This window comes from Giraffa tippelskirchi, chromosome 1, assembly GCF_054371585.1.
Source record: "Giraffa tippelskirchi isolate mGirTip1 chromosome 1, T2T-mGirTip1v1.2.pri, whole genome shotgun sequence".
Taxonomy (NCBI): Eukaryota; Metazoa; Chordata; class Mammalia; order Artiodactyla; family Giraffidae; genus Giraffa; species Giraffa tippelskirchi.
Window position 1 is genome coordinate 199,618,707 of NC_137275.1, and position 13,881 is coordinate 199,632,587.

General features: G+C 39.8%; 1 protein-coding gene across 1 annotated transcript in view; it reads left to right on the forward strand.

Annotated features, from left to right (window-relative positions):
- The window catches only part of LOC145518525 (spermatogenesis-associated protein 31A6-like), a 120,578-nt gene that overhangs the window by 15,512 nt on the left and 91,185 nt on the right, over positions 1-13,881 (forward strand). Inside the window, exon 3 of the mRNA XM_081523195.1 lies at positions 4,666-5,075. The gene's annotated coding sequence lies outside the window, so the exon portion shown is untranslated. The remainder of the gene's footprint in view (positions 1-4,665; positions 5,076-13,881) is intronic.

Sequence of the window (13,881 nt, forward strand, 5' to 3'; positions counted from 1 at the left end):
GTAGTCATTTTCTCCTCCAGGTGATCTTCCTGACCTAGGGATTAAACCTGCATATCCTGCATTGGCAGGTGGATTCTTTACCACTGAGTCACCTGGGAAGCTTGGAATATTTGTTATTCAATGCTAAAAAGAAATGAGCTATCAAGTCATGTAAAGACATGGAGGAACCTTGAATGTATACAGCTATGTGAAAGAAAAACCTTCTTGAAAAGGCTACATAACTGTATGATTCCAACTATATAACATTCTGATAAAGGCAAGACTTTAGAGACAATGAAAACATCAGTAGTTTCCAGTGGGTAGAGGGAACTGAGGGATGAATAGGCAGAGCACAGAAGATTTTAGAACAGTGAAACTATTCTTTTTGATACTACAATAGTAGATATATGTTGCTATGCATTTTTCAAAACTCTTAGAATATGTAACATCAAGAGTGAACTCTGATGTAAGCTATGGACTTTGGGTGATAATGATGTGTCAGTATTCGTCCATGAATTGTAACAAATATATACTATGGTGCTTGATGTTGATAACAGGGAAGGTTAGTCGTGTATGGAGGTAGAGAATACATGGGCACTCTCTATACCTTCTGTTCAATTTTTTTGGTCGACCTTAAACTGCTCTAAAGAATAAAGTCTCTCTCCTTATATTGAGTTTTTTCTTTATAGGAGAATGCGTTTGACACACAGACAATTGAAAATTCATGTAATAGTATATATTTTTTTCTATATAAAGACTATAAAAATTGTTATAAATTATGTCCAAACATGTGCATGTCTATATGGCAGACAATTCAGTTCATTCGCTCAGTCATGTCCAACTTTTTGCAACCCCTTGGCTGCAACACACCAGGTTTCCCTGTCCATCACCAGCTCCTGGAGATTGCTCAAACTCGTGTCCATTGAGTTGGTGATGCCATCCACCATTTCATCCTCTGTCATGCCCTCCTCCTCTCATCTTCAATCTTTCCAAGCATCGGGGTCTTTTCCCAATGAGTCAGTTCTTCTCATCAGTTGGCCAAAGTATTGGCGTTTCAGCTTCAGCATCAGTCCTTCCAATTAATATTCAAGACTGATTTCCTTTAGGATGGACTGGTTGGATCTCCTTGCAGTCCAAGGGGCTCTCAAGAGTCTTCTCCAACATCATAGTTAAAAATCATCAGTTCTTTGGCACTCAGCTTTCTTTATGGTCCAACTCTCACATTCATAAATAACTACTGGAAAAACCATAGCTTTGACTAGATGGAACTTTGTCGACAAAGTAATGTCTCTGGTTTTCAATATGCTATCTAGGTTTGTCATAGCTTTTCTTTCAAGGAAGAAGCATCTTTTAATTTCATGGCTTCAGTCACCATCTACAGTAATATTGGAGCCCAAGAAAATAAAGTGAAAGTTTCTCAACTGTGTCCGACTCTTTGCAACTCCATGGACTGTACAATCCATGTATTACTCCAGGCCAGAATACTGGAGTGGGTAGCCTTTTCCCTTTCCAGGGTATCTTCCCAACCCAGGGATCAAACCCAGGCCACCCACATTGCAGGCAGATTCTTTACCAGCTGAGCTACAAGGGAAGCCCAAGATAACTGGAGTGGCTAGCCTATCCCTTTTCCAGCAGATCATCCCAACCCAGGAATCAAACTGAGGTCACCTGCATTGCAGGCAGATTCTTTATCAACTTAGATCAAGGAAGATAAGTCTCTCACTGTTTCCATTGTTTCCAAATCTATTTGCCATGAAGTGATGGGACCAAATGCCATGATCTTTGTTTTCTGAATGTGGAGTTTTAAGCTTTTTCACGGTCCTCTTTCACTTTCATCAAGAGAGTCTTTAGTTCCTCTTCACTTTCTGCCATAAGAGTGGTGTCATCTGCATATCTGAGGTTATTGATATTTCTCCCGGCAATCTTGATTCCAGCTTGTGCTTCATCCAGCCCGGCATTCCTAGTGATGTACTCTGTATATATGTTAAATAAACAGGGAAACAACGTACAGATTTGACGTACTCCTTTCCCAATTTGGAATCAGTCTGCTGTTCTATGTCCGGTTCTAACTGTTGATTCTTGACCTGTATACAGATTTCTCAGGAGGCAGGTAAGGTGGTCTGGAATTCCCGTCTGTTTAAGAATTTTCCAAGTTTGTTGTGATCCAGACATTCAAAGGCTTTGGCATAGTCAATGAAACACAAGTAGATGTTTTTCTGGAATTGTCTTGCTGTTTCTACGATCCAAGAGGTGATGACAATTTGATCTCTGGTTCCTGTCCCTTTTCTAAATCCAGCCTGACCATCTGGAAGTTCTTGGTTCACGTACTATTGAAGCCTGGCTTGGAGAATTTTGAGCATTACTTTACTAGTGTGTGAGATGAGTGCAATTATGCGGTAGTTTGAACATTCTTTGGCATTGCTTTTCTTTGGGATTGGTGTGAAAACTGACCTTTTCCAGTCTTGTGGCCACTGCTGAGTTTTCAATATTTGCTCGCATAATGACTACAGCACTTTCATAGCATCATCTTTTAGCATTTGAAATAGCTCAAATTCCATCACTTCCACTAGCTTTGTTTGTAGTGATGCTTCCTAAGGCCCACTTGACTTTGCATTCCAGGATTTCTGGCCCTAGGTGAGTGATCACACCATCATGGCTGTCTGGGTCATTAAATCCTTTTTTTGTATAGTTCTTCTTTGTATTCTTGCCACCTCTTCTTAATATCTTCTGCTTCTGTTGGGTCCATACCATTTCTGTCCTTTATTGTGCCCATCTTTGCATGAAATGTTCCCTTGGTATCTCTCATTTTCTTGAAGAGATCTCTAGTCTTTCCCATTCTATTGTTTTTCTCTATTTCGTTGCATTGATCACTGAGGAAGGCTTTCTTATCTCTCCTTGCTATTCTTTGGAACTCTGCATTCAAATGGGTCTATCTTTCCTTTTCTCCTTTGCCTTTGGCTTCTCTTCTTTTCTCAGCTATTTGCAATGCCTCCTCAGACAATCATTTTGCTTTTTACATTTCTTTTTCTTAAGGATGGTCTTGATCACTGCCTCCTGTACAATGTCACGAACTTCTGTCCATAGTTCATCAGGCACTCTATCAGATCTAATCCCTTGAATCTATTTGTCACTTCCACTGTATAATCATAAGGGATTTGATTTAGGTCATACCTGAATGGTCTCGTGGTTTCCCTACTTTCTTCAATTTAAGTCTGAATTTGGCAATAAGGAGTTCATGATCTGAGCTACAGTCAGCTCCCGATCTTGTTTTTGCTGACTGTATAGAGCTTCTCCATCTTTGGCTGCGAAGAACACAATCAATCTGATTTTGGTATTGACCATCTGGTGATGTCCATGTGTAGATTCATCTCTTGTGTTGTTGGAAGAGAGTGTTTGCTATGACCAGTGTGTTCTCTTGGCAGAACTCTGTTAGCCTTTGCCCTGCTTCATTTTGTGTTCCAAGGCCAAACTTGCCTGTTATTCCAGGTGTCTCTTGACTTCCTCCTTTTGCATTCCAGTCCCTTATGATGAAAAGGACATCTTTTTTGGTGTTAGTTCTAGACGGTCCTGTAGGTCACCATAGAACCATTCATCTTCAGCTTCTTTGGCATTAGTGTTTGGGGCATAAACTTGGATTACTGTGATATTGAATTGCTTGCCTTGGAAACTAACAGATTTTAATCTGTCATTTTTGAGATTGCACCCAACTAGTGAATTTCAGACTCTTTAAATGATTATGAGGGCTACTCCATTTCTTCTAAGGGATTCTTGCCCACAGTAGTAGATAGAATGGTCATCTGAATTAAATTCACCTGTTCTGGTCCATTTTAATTTACTGATTCCTAAAATATTCATTCTTGCCATCTCCTGTTTGTCCACTTCCAATTTACCTTGATTCTTGGACCTAACATTTCAGGTTCCTATGCAATATTGTTTTTTACAGCATCAGACTTTAGTTCTATCACCAGTCTCATCCACAACTGGGTGTTGTTTTTCTCTTTGGCTCTGTCTCTTCATTCTTTCTGTAGTTATTTCTCCACTGTTCTCCAGTAGCATATTGGCCACCTACCGACCTGGGGAGTTCATCTCAGTGTCATTTTTTTTTTTTTTTTGCTTTTTCGTTCTGTTGAAAGACAAATGGGTGTTTAAAAATTTTTTATGCTTATTTTCCCCATTTTTGAACAACATGCAGGCATTTTACTCATCAAACTTCTCCTCTATCTACTCCATCGAAGGCTATTTAGGTCTACTCTAGGTATCCATTGACTGTTAAGATGGTGACAGCATAAAAAAGAATTAATACAGCAAGCCTGAGATGGTCATATATAGAAAGTCTTTCTTGCAAAACTACCCTTTTGCTGGCATTTGTAGAAAGATTTTGAGGGTTCCCATCATTTCCCAAATTGATAAGGGTGCCTAAATTATTTGTGAAAACAATGGTTTATATTCAACAAGTGCTTTCCTTCTAAGAGTCTGGAAGTTTTGTACATGTAACACAGAGGGTGCCTATGTGACCAACCCTCAATAAAAATCTTGGACTCTAGTTGGTTTAGGCTACTATAACAAGTTTAGTCTGGATGACTTAAAAAGCAAGCATTTACTTCTTATAGTTCTACGGGTTGGAAAATCTAAGATTAAGGTGCCAGCAGATCCTGTGTCTGATGTGCTTCTCCTTTTGGTTTGCAGATGGCCATCTTCCCATTGTATCCTCACATGGTATAGAGAAGAGAAAGAAAGCAAGATCTCTCTCCATCACTTTTATAAGGATACCAATCCCATCATGAGGGCTCCACCCTCAAGACCTAATTACTCCCAATGGCTCTGTCTCCAAATACCATTGTACTGAGGACTAGGATTTCAACATAGAATTTCTGGGGAGATGTAAACATTCATTTCGTAACAGACACTGAAATTCTCTAATGAGCCACCCTTGCTGGCACACGTTGTTACATATCTTTGGAGGAGGAATTAATCCTCCTGCAACTTCACTTCAAGAGAACTCTTGGAAGCTGTGCCTGAATTCCTCCAGACTCCCCCCACCCCATGTGCCTTTTTCCTTTGCTGATTTTCTGCTGTATCCTTTATTACAACAAAAGGTAACCAATAGTATAATAACTTTTATAACCTGTGAGTAGGTCTAGTGAATCATTGCATGTGAGAAGAGTGCTGGGGATCCAGAAATTCCACTTAGTTATAGACCCAAAAGAACTGACAGCAGTGAGTGAGATACTTTTACACAGATTTCATAGCAGCATAAGTTACAATAGGCAAAAGAATAGAAGCAACCCAAATGTCTATCAACAGAAGAATGGACAAAGAAAGTGTGGTATATAAAATACAATAGAATATTTTCACCCTCAAAAAACAATGAAGTTCTGATATATGCCACAGTATAGATGTACCTGAAAACACTTGCTAGGCCAGATATAGTCACATATTGCATGATTCCACTTATATGAAATATCTACAATGAGAAAGTTACAGAGACGGAATATAGACTAGAGGTTACTAGAAACCAGGGGGGAGAAGTCAAAACACAGTTATGTAAGTTTTTTGAGACATAGGGCTTTACATTAGATGATGTATTATTGATATTTACACAATCCAGATCTGCAAGAACAAAGTGATGGGCCATTATGACCCCTTACGAGATCAAGTAGGATTGTTATCATTTAAGGAGTTGTTTTGTTCATATTAGGAGAATGTTGTTTTTTGTCTTTGAGCGGGTATTTCTGACTATGGGGGAGGTTTTGTTGATGCATAATGCAGATACACAATGCACAGTAGATGGGAGAGAGGAAGCCAAAGGGAAGAGAAAATTTTCATGCTTAAATTTTTCCTGTCTTGCCATAAAAATAAAGATTTTATTGTAGAATTTCCCCCTTTTGATCATTAATTTTTTGACAGAAAGTGCTGGGTGATCAAATATGTGGTCTCTTGATGCCTGGCTGGTTGCTTGCCTGTCCTAGGTCTATCATGTCCCATAGTTCTGGATCCTAACAGACTGGTTCTCTCATTTGGGGGGATGTATACTAGCAGATGATGCTGTGAAAGTGCTGCACTCAATATGCCAGCAAATTTGGAAAACTCAGCAGTGGCCCACAGGACTGGAAAAGGTCAGTTTTCATCCCAATCCCAAAGAAAGGCAATGCCAAAGAATACTCAAACTACCGCACAATTGCACTCATCTCACACGCTAGTAAAGTAATGCTCAAAATTCTCCAAGCCAGGCTTCAGCAATACTTGAACATGAACTTCCAGATGTTCAAGCTGGTTTTAGAAAAGGCAGAGGAACCAAAGATCAAATTGCCAACAACCACTGATCATCGAAAAAGCAAGAGAGCTCCTGAAAAACATCTATTTCTGCTTTATTGACTATGTCGAAGCCTTTGACTGTGTGGATCACAATAAACTGTGGAAAACTCTGAAAGAGATAGGAATACCAGACCACCTGACCTGCCTCTTGAGAAACCTGTATGCAGGTCAGGAAGCAACAGTTAGAACTGGACATGGAACAACAGACTGTTTCCAAATAGGAAAAGGAGTACGTCATCCTGCTTATTTAACTTATATGCAGAGTACATCATGAGAAATGCTGGGCTGGAAGAAGTACAAGCTGGAATCAAGATTGCCGGGAGAAATATCAATAACCTCAGATATGCAGATGACACCACCCTTATGGCAGAAAGTGAAGAAGAACTAAAGAGCCTCTTGATGAAAGTGAGAGAGGAGAGTGAAAAAGTTGGCTTAAAGCTCAACATTCAGAAAACTAAGATCATGGCATCTGGTCCCATCACTTCATGGCAAATAGATGGGGAAACAGTGGAAACAATGACAGACTTTATTTTTGGGGGCTCCAAAATCACTGCAGATGGTGATTGCAGCCATGAAATTAAAAGAGGCTTACTCCTTGGAAGGAGAATTATGACCAATCTAGATAGCATATTTAAAAGCAGAGACATTACTTTGCTCACAAAGGTCTGTCTAGTCAAGACTATAGTTTTTCCAGTGGTCATGTATGGATGTGAGAGTTGGTTGGTGAAGAAAGCTGAGCGCCGAAGAATTGATGCTTTTGAACTGTGGTGTTGGAGAAGACTCTTGAGAGTCCCTTGGACTGCAAGGAGATCCAACCAGTCCATCCTAAAACAGATCAGTCCTGGGTGTTCATTGGAAGAATTGATGTTGAAGCTGAAACTCCAATACTTTGGCCACCTCATGTGAAAAGTTGACTCATTGGAAAAGACCCTAATGCTAGGAAGGATTGGGGACAGGAGGAGAAGGGGACGACAGAGGATGAGATGGCTGGATGGCATTATTGACTCGATGGACATGAGTTTGGGTAAACTCCGGGAGGTGGTGATGGACAGGGAGGCCTGGCGTGCTGCGATTCATGGGGTTGCAGAGTCGGACACAACTGAGTGACTGAACTGAACTGACTGATACCAGCAGAATATTTGTCAAGAACTGACAGCCAATTCTAGGTCATCCAGTAAGACTTAAGCTAATTTTCCTCACATGTGCATTGTGTATGTCCATTATTTTACTGAGAAATAAAGATGTAATTTATAGTTTCAAGTCATTTAGACATCATTATCTTAGTATAAGTAGGAGACACACAGCATGATAGGCAAGAAATTATCACCTTATAAGTTTCAGAAACTAATTAAAAGTGTTAGTAGAACCAACAATGTCATTAGGATTTAAGCCTCATGAATCAAATCATTTTCCAAAAATTTCCATAAACCAGGAAAAAGATTGTTTAGAGCAGAAATTTTACTCTCTATGTGTCGTGAGTCACATTTGAAGACACAGCATTCAATATGAATTAGAGCACACTTTTCCCCTTAGGAAGCAGTTAAAATATTGAGTAACATGTGATCCTGTAGGACTGCTTTTCTCATCTTGGTGACTTCTGAATTGAGCAAGCTAATGAGTTGATCACTATCACTCAAAATTTTTTGAGTGAATTTTGTTAAAGCTCTTTTCCAAGTGAAGGAACACATTGTTGTTCTTCAGTCGCCCAGTCAGCATCACAGTTTGAAGGCAACAATTCTTTGGTGCTCTGCCTTTTTTACAGTCCAGCTCTCAATATACATGACCACTGGGAAGACCATAGCCTTTACTATATGAACCTTTGTTGGCAGAGTAATGTCTCTGCTTTTCAACACACTGTATAGGTTTGTCGTAGCTTTTAGGTTTGTCTGAAAAGAAGGAACACATATTGAGATCAAATGATTGCATCATTGGAAAACTGATTAAGCTCAACAAGCCTGCCTTAAGGGTGGATTGGTAGGGGCTATTTCCAGTGTTACCTATAAGTGATCTTAGGCCCCAGGGAAATCAACTGTGCATCTTAACCACACTGGGAAAATCAAGGTCATAAATCTGTTCCATAAATCCACTGGGCCCTATTAGGGTCTACTCAGTATTCATCATCTAGTGAAAAGGAGTGTTTATGGCCAGTTTTGGAATAGTCTTCATTAATTGACCAGATAAGAGGGCCTCACTTAGTGATATTGGTGGTTTAGCTTGCACAGTGCTATTTTATTTTAAAAATTTCTAAGGACCATCTAATTAGAGCCTTGGAGAAGAGAAATCCACCAAGGCAACCTGAGAGTTCTGAACATAGGTAATTAGCCAGAAACCTAACAATTGGATTGATTTCTGAAACTTGCTAATGATTGAGTCAAAAAAATATGTTTGGTTGATAAGCAGAAGTATGGACAGTTGTCAAAGTAATCAGTATATAGGTCTGGTACATCATCTTGGGTCAGCTGTCTACTTTAGATGTCATTTTCTTTTCCTATTCTGGTAGTGCTGATCTTAGTTAAAGTTAGGTGTTAGAAACAAGAGTTACAGTTCATTCAAGAAAAGAGGTCTGATATGGTGAGATATACAAATCCAAGAGTGTACTCTTTTAAGTTTTGCAGCACAACAATTTGTTAGCAAATATAACCCCTTCCAACATGACTGTAAAGAGTCCTTTATCTGAAGACTTTTCCATTAGGCATAATCTCCAGGTTGCAGGTCATGGCAAATCTGATCTTCATCAAAAGATAGATTGCTATGATAAGCTTCAGAAACAAACTTAAATGTCCTTTTAATAACTAAACTTTACAAGGAGCTATCTGGGATGTCTTAGTTTCCGATAATTTCCAATAGGAGTTTCCAAATTCTGGAGGAATCTGATAGAAAACATAAATGTTTCAATTCTATTTACAGATGTGTAATGTAAAGCTTTCCTTATATCTGAAAAACATAGATTAAAGACCAGTAATATTTCAGACAAAACCCCCATATTATAACCATACTCACCAGTCCATTCAGCCCTATGTGACTAATGCTTGATCTTAATCTTCTGTTAGCAGTTTTATGAAGCCATCAAGATTTCCATTCAGTTCATTCAGTCTCTCAGTCTTGTCTGACCCTTTGCAACCCCAAGAACTGCAGGACGCCAGGCTTCCCTGTCCATCACCAACTCCCAAGATTGCTCAAACTCATGTCCATCGATTTGGTGATGCCATCCAACTATCTCATCCTCTGTCGTCCCCTTCTCTTCTCGCCTTCAATCTTTCCCAGCACCAGGGTCTTTCCCAGTGAGTCAGTTCTTCCCTTCAGGTGGCCAAAGTATTGAAGTTTCAGCATCAGCATCAGGCCTTCCAATGAATATTCAGGACTGATATCCTTTAGGGTGGACTGGTTGGATCTCCTTGCAGTCCAGGGGACTCTCAAGAGTCTTCTCCAACACCACAGTTCAAAAGCATCAATTTTTCAGTTTTTTTATAGTCCAACTGTCACATCCATACACGACTACTGGAAAAACCATAGTTTTGACCAGATGGACCTTTGTTGGCAAAGTAATGTCTCTGCGTTTTAATATGCTGTCTAGGTTAGTCATAGCTCTTCTTCCAAGAAGGAATTGTCTTTTAATTTCATGGCTGTAGTCACCATTTGCAGTGATTTTGGAAGCCAAGAAAATAAAGTCTCTCACTGCTTCCATTGTTTCCCCATCTATTTGCCATGAAGTGACAAGACTGGATGCCGTGATCTTTGTATTTTGAATATTGATTTTCAGTCAGCTTTTTCACTCTCCTCTTTCACTTTCATCCAGAAGCTCTTTAGTTCCTCTTTGCTTTCTGCCATAAGGGTGGTGTCATCTGCATATCTGAGGTTATTGATATTTCTCTCAGCAATCTTGATTCTAGCTTGTGCTTCATCCAGCCTGGCATTTCACATAATGTACTCTGGATATAAGTTAAATAAGTAGGTGACAGTACACAGCCTTGACATATTCCTTTCCCAATTTGGAGCCAGTCCATTGCTTCATGTTCGGTTCTAACTGTTGTTTCTGGACCTGCATACAGATTTCTCAGGAGGCAGGTAAGGTGGTCTGGAATTTTTGTCTGTTTAAGAATTTTCCAGAATTTTGTTGTGATCAAAGGCTTTTGTTTGTTCAAAGGCTTTGGCGTAGTCAATGAAGCAAAAGTAGATTTTTTTTGGAATTCTCTTGCTTTTTCTATGATACAACAGATGTTGGCAATTTGATCTCTGGTTCCCCTGCCTTTTCAAAATCCAGCTTGACCTTCTGGAAGTACTTGGCCCATGTACTGTTGAAACCTAGTTTGGAGAATTTTGAGCATTGCTTTGCTAGCATGTGAAATATGTACAATTGTGTGGTAGTTTGAGCATTCTTTGGCATTGCCTTTCTTTGGGATTGACATGAAAACTGACCTTTTCCAGTCTTGTAGCCACTGCTGAGTTTTCAATATTTGCTTGCATAATGACTACAGCACTTTCACAGCATCATCTTTTAGCATTTGAAATAGCTCAACTGGAATTCCATCACTACCACTAACTTTGTTTGTAGTGATGCTTCCTAGGGCCCACTTGACTTGGCATTCCAAGACTTCTGGCTCTAGGTGAGTGATCACACCATCATTGCTGTGTGGGTCATTAAATTCTTTTTTTGTACAGTTCTTCTGTGTATTCTTGACACCTCTTCTTAATATCTTCTGCTTCTGTTAGGTCCATACCATTTCTGTCCTTTATTGTGCCCATCTTTGCATGAAATGTTCCCTTGATATCTCTCATTTTCTTGAAGAGATCTCTAGTCTTTCCTATTCTATTGTTTTCCTCTATTTCTTTGCATTGATCACTGAGGAAGTCTTTCTCATCTCTCCTTGCTATTCTTTGGAACTCTGAACTCAAATGGATATATCTTTCCTTTTCTCCTTTGCCTTTGGCTTCTCTTTTTTTCTCAGCTGTTTGTAAGGCCTGCTCAGACAACCATTTTGCCTTTTTGCATTTCTTTTTCTTGGGGATGGTTGCTGCCTCCTGTACAATGTCATGAACTTCTGTCCATAGTTCTTCAGGCACTCTATCAGATCTAATCCCTTAAGTCTGTCACTTCCATTGTATAACTGTAAGGAATTTGATTTAGGTCATACCTGAATGGTCTAGTGGTTTCCCCCACTTTCTTCAATTTAAGTCTGAATTTGGCAATAAAGTGTTCATGATCTGAGCCATAGTCAGCTCCCAGTCTTGTTTTTGCTGACTGTATAGCACTTATCCATATTTGGCTGCAAAGAATATAATCAATCTGATTTTGGTATTGACCATCTGGTGATGTCCATGTGTAGATTCATCTCTTGTGTTGTTGGAAGAGAGTGTTTGCTATGACTAGTGTGTTCTCTTGTCAGAACTCTATTTGCCTTTGCCCTGCTTCATTTTGTGTTCCAAGGCCAAACTTGCCTGTTATTCCAGATGTCTCTTGACTTCCTCCTTTTGCATTCCAGTCCCCTATGATGAAAAGGACATCTTTTTTGGTGTTAGTTCTAGAAGGTCTTGTAGGTCATCATAGAACCATTCATCTTCAGCTTCTTTGGCATTAGTGTTTGGGGCATAAACTTGGATTACTGTGATATTGAATGGTTTGCTTTGGAAACGAACAGATTTTAATCTGTCATTTTTGAGATTGCACCCAAGTACTGCATTTCAGACTCTTTAATTGACTATGAGGGCTACTCCATTTCTTTTAAGAGATTCTTGCCCACAGTAGTAGATAGAATGGTCATCTGAATTAAATTCACCTGTTCTGGTCCATTTTAATTCACTGATTCCTAAAATGTCGATGTTCACTCTTGCCATCTCCTGTTTGACCACTTCCAATTTACCTTGATTCTTGGACCTAACATTCCAGGTTCCTATGCAATTTTGTTTTTTACAGCATCGGACTTTACTTCTATCACCAGTCACATCCATAACTGGGTGTTGTTTTCACTTTGGCTCCATCTCTTCATTGTTTCTGTAGTTATTTCTCCACTGTTCTCCAGTAGCATATTAAGCACCTACCGACCGGGGAGTTCATCTTTCAGTTTCATATCTTTTTGCCTTTTCATACTGTTCATGGGGTTCTCAAGGAAGCATACTGAAGTGCTTTCCCATTCCCTTCTCCAGCAGACTACGTTTTGTCAGAACTCTTCCCAATAACCCGTCTGTCTTGGGTGGCCCTACACCGCATGGCTCATAGTTTTATTGAGTTAGACAAGGCTATGATCCTTGTGATCTGTGTGGTTAGCTTTCTGTGATTGTGGTTTTCATTCTGTCTGCCCTCTGATGGATAAGTATAAGAGGCTTGTGGAAGCATCCTGATGGGAGGCACTGGCTTATACCCTTTAGTGAAAGTGAAAGTGTTAGTGGCTCAGTCATGTCTGACTCTCTGTAACCCTAAGGACTGTAACCCACCAGGCTCCTCTGTCCATGGAATTCTCTAGGCAAGAATATTGGAGTGGGTTGCCATTTCTTTCTCCAGGAGAATTTCCTCACCCAAGGATCAAACCCATGTCTCCTATACCTCCCACACTGGCAAGCAGGTTCTTTACCATCTGAGCCACCAGGAAAGCCCTTTGGTACATTGCTCCAAATTTTGTTGTGATGAGACTAGAACCGAGTAAGACAAATAAGCTAACCTGACTTAGGGATATACTTTTGGAATTTTAAAAAGCAATTTTAATTATTATATAATCTCTTGTAAAATCAGACATCTGGTGGTAGAGACTGATAATTTTCTGGCTTCTGTGCATATTTTTAATTGAGTCAACTTGAACTCTAAGGATAACAAGATTAATAGAGTTTAGGAAAGCCTGGCTTGTCACTTGTATTTAAGAGTTGCTGGCTGTGCAGGGCTTTTGTTCTGCTACTCTGCTATAGCAGAACAAAAGCTGCTAGTTGTTTTTTTTACCCAGAATCCTGTCCCTCTGTTTCTGATTGCCTGAACCTGACTCTAAACTGAAACCCGATATTGATACTATCTGCTGTGGGCTACTTCAGCCTCAGCACAAATTCTGTAGGATTAAAAACAGAAAAAACTCAGATTATGGTATCACTGTAAATTCAGGACATGCCTGCATGGGGCCACAGACTCTGACAACATCATGGATGTTGGCTGGACTGCCTGGGTCACACACAGATGTCCACAGGAAAGAGCTTATTTTCTAATGGGACCATTTGAAACCAGGCTATATTGCTGACACAAAAAGTAATTGGCATTCCTAACCTATGATTTCTACCTCAAACTACAAGTCTGGGGAGGAATACGAATTCTCTGCCCAGTCCTGGCTGAGTGGACTCTTGACCCCCTCTTAGGGGTGGCTCACTGTTGTTGATTATATTTGCCTTACTGGATTGGTTGCAGTTTGCAACAACAGGCAGATAAACTGACCCAAGTTTCCTTGTCCTTCTCCTGGTACACGTACTTTAGTAAAGCAAGTTGATCATTAGCGCTGTTACCCCCAAAATGGATTAATTTTTTCTAGATGCTCACTGGATACTTCATCAGGTTGGGGAAGGTTGTGAAAACCCATTTTTTAATTTTTCAAAATTCAAATTTTTTCTCCTGACTGA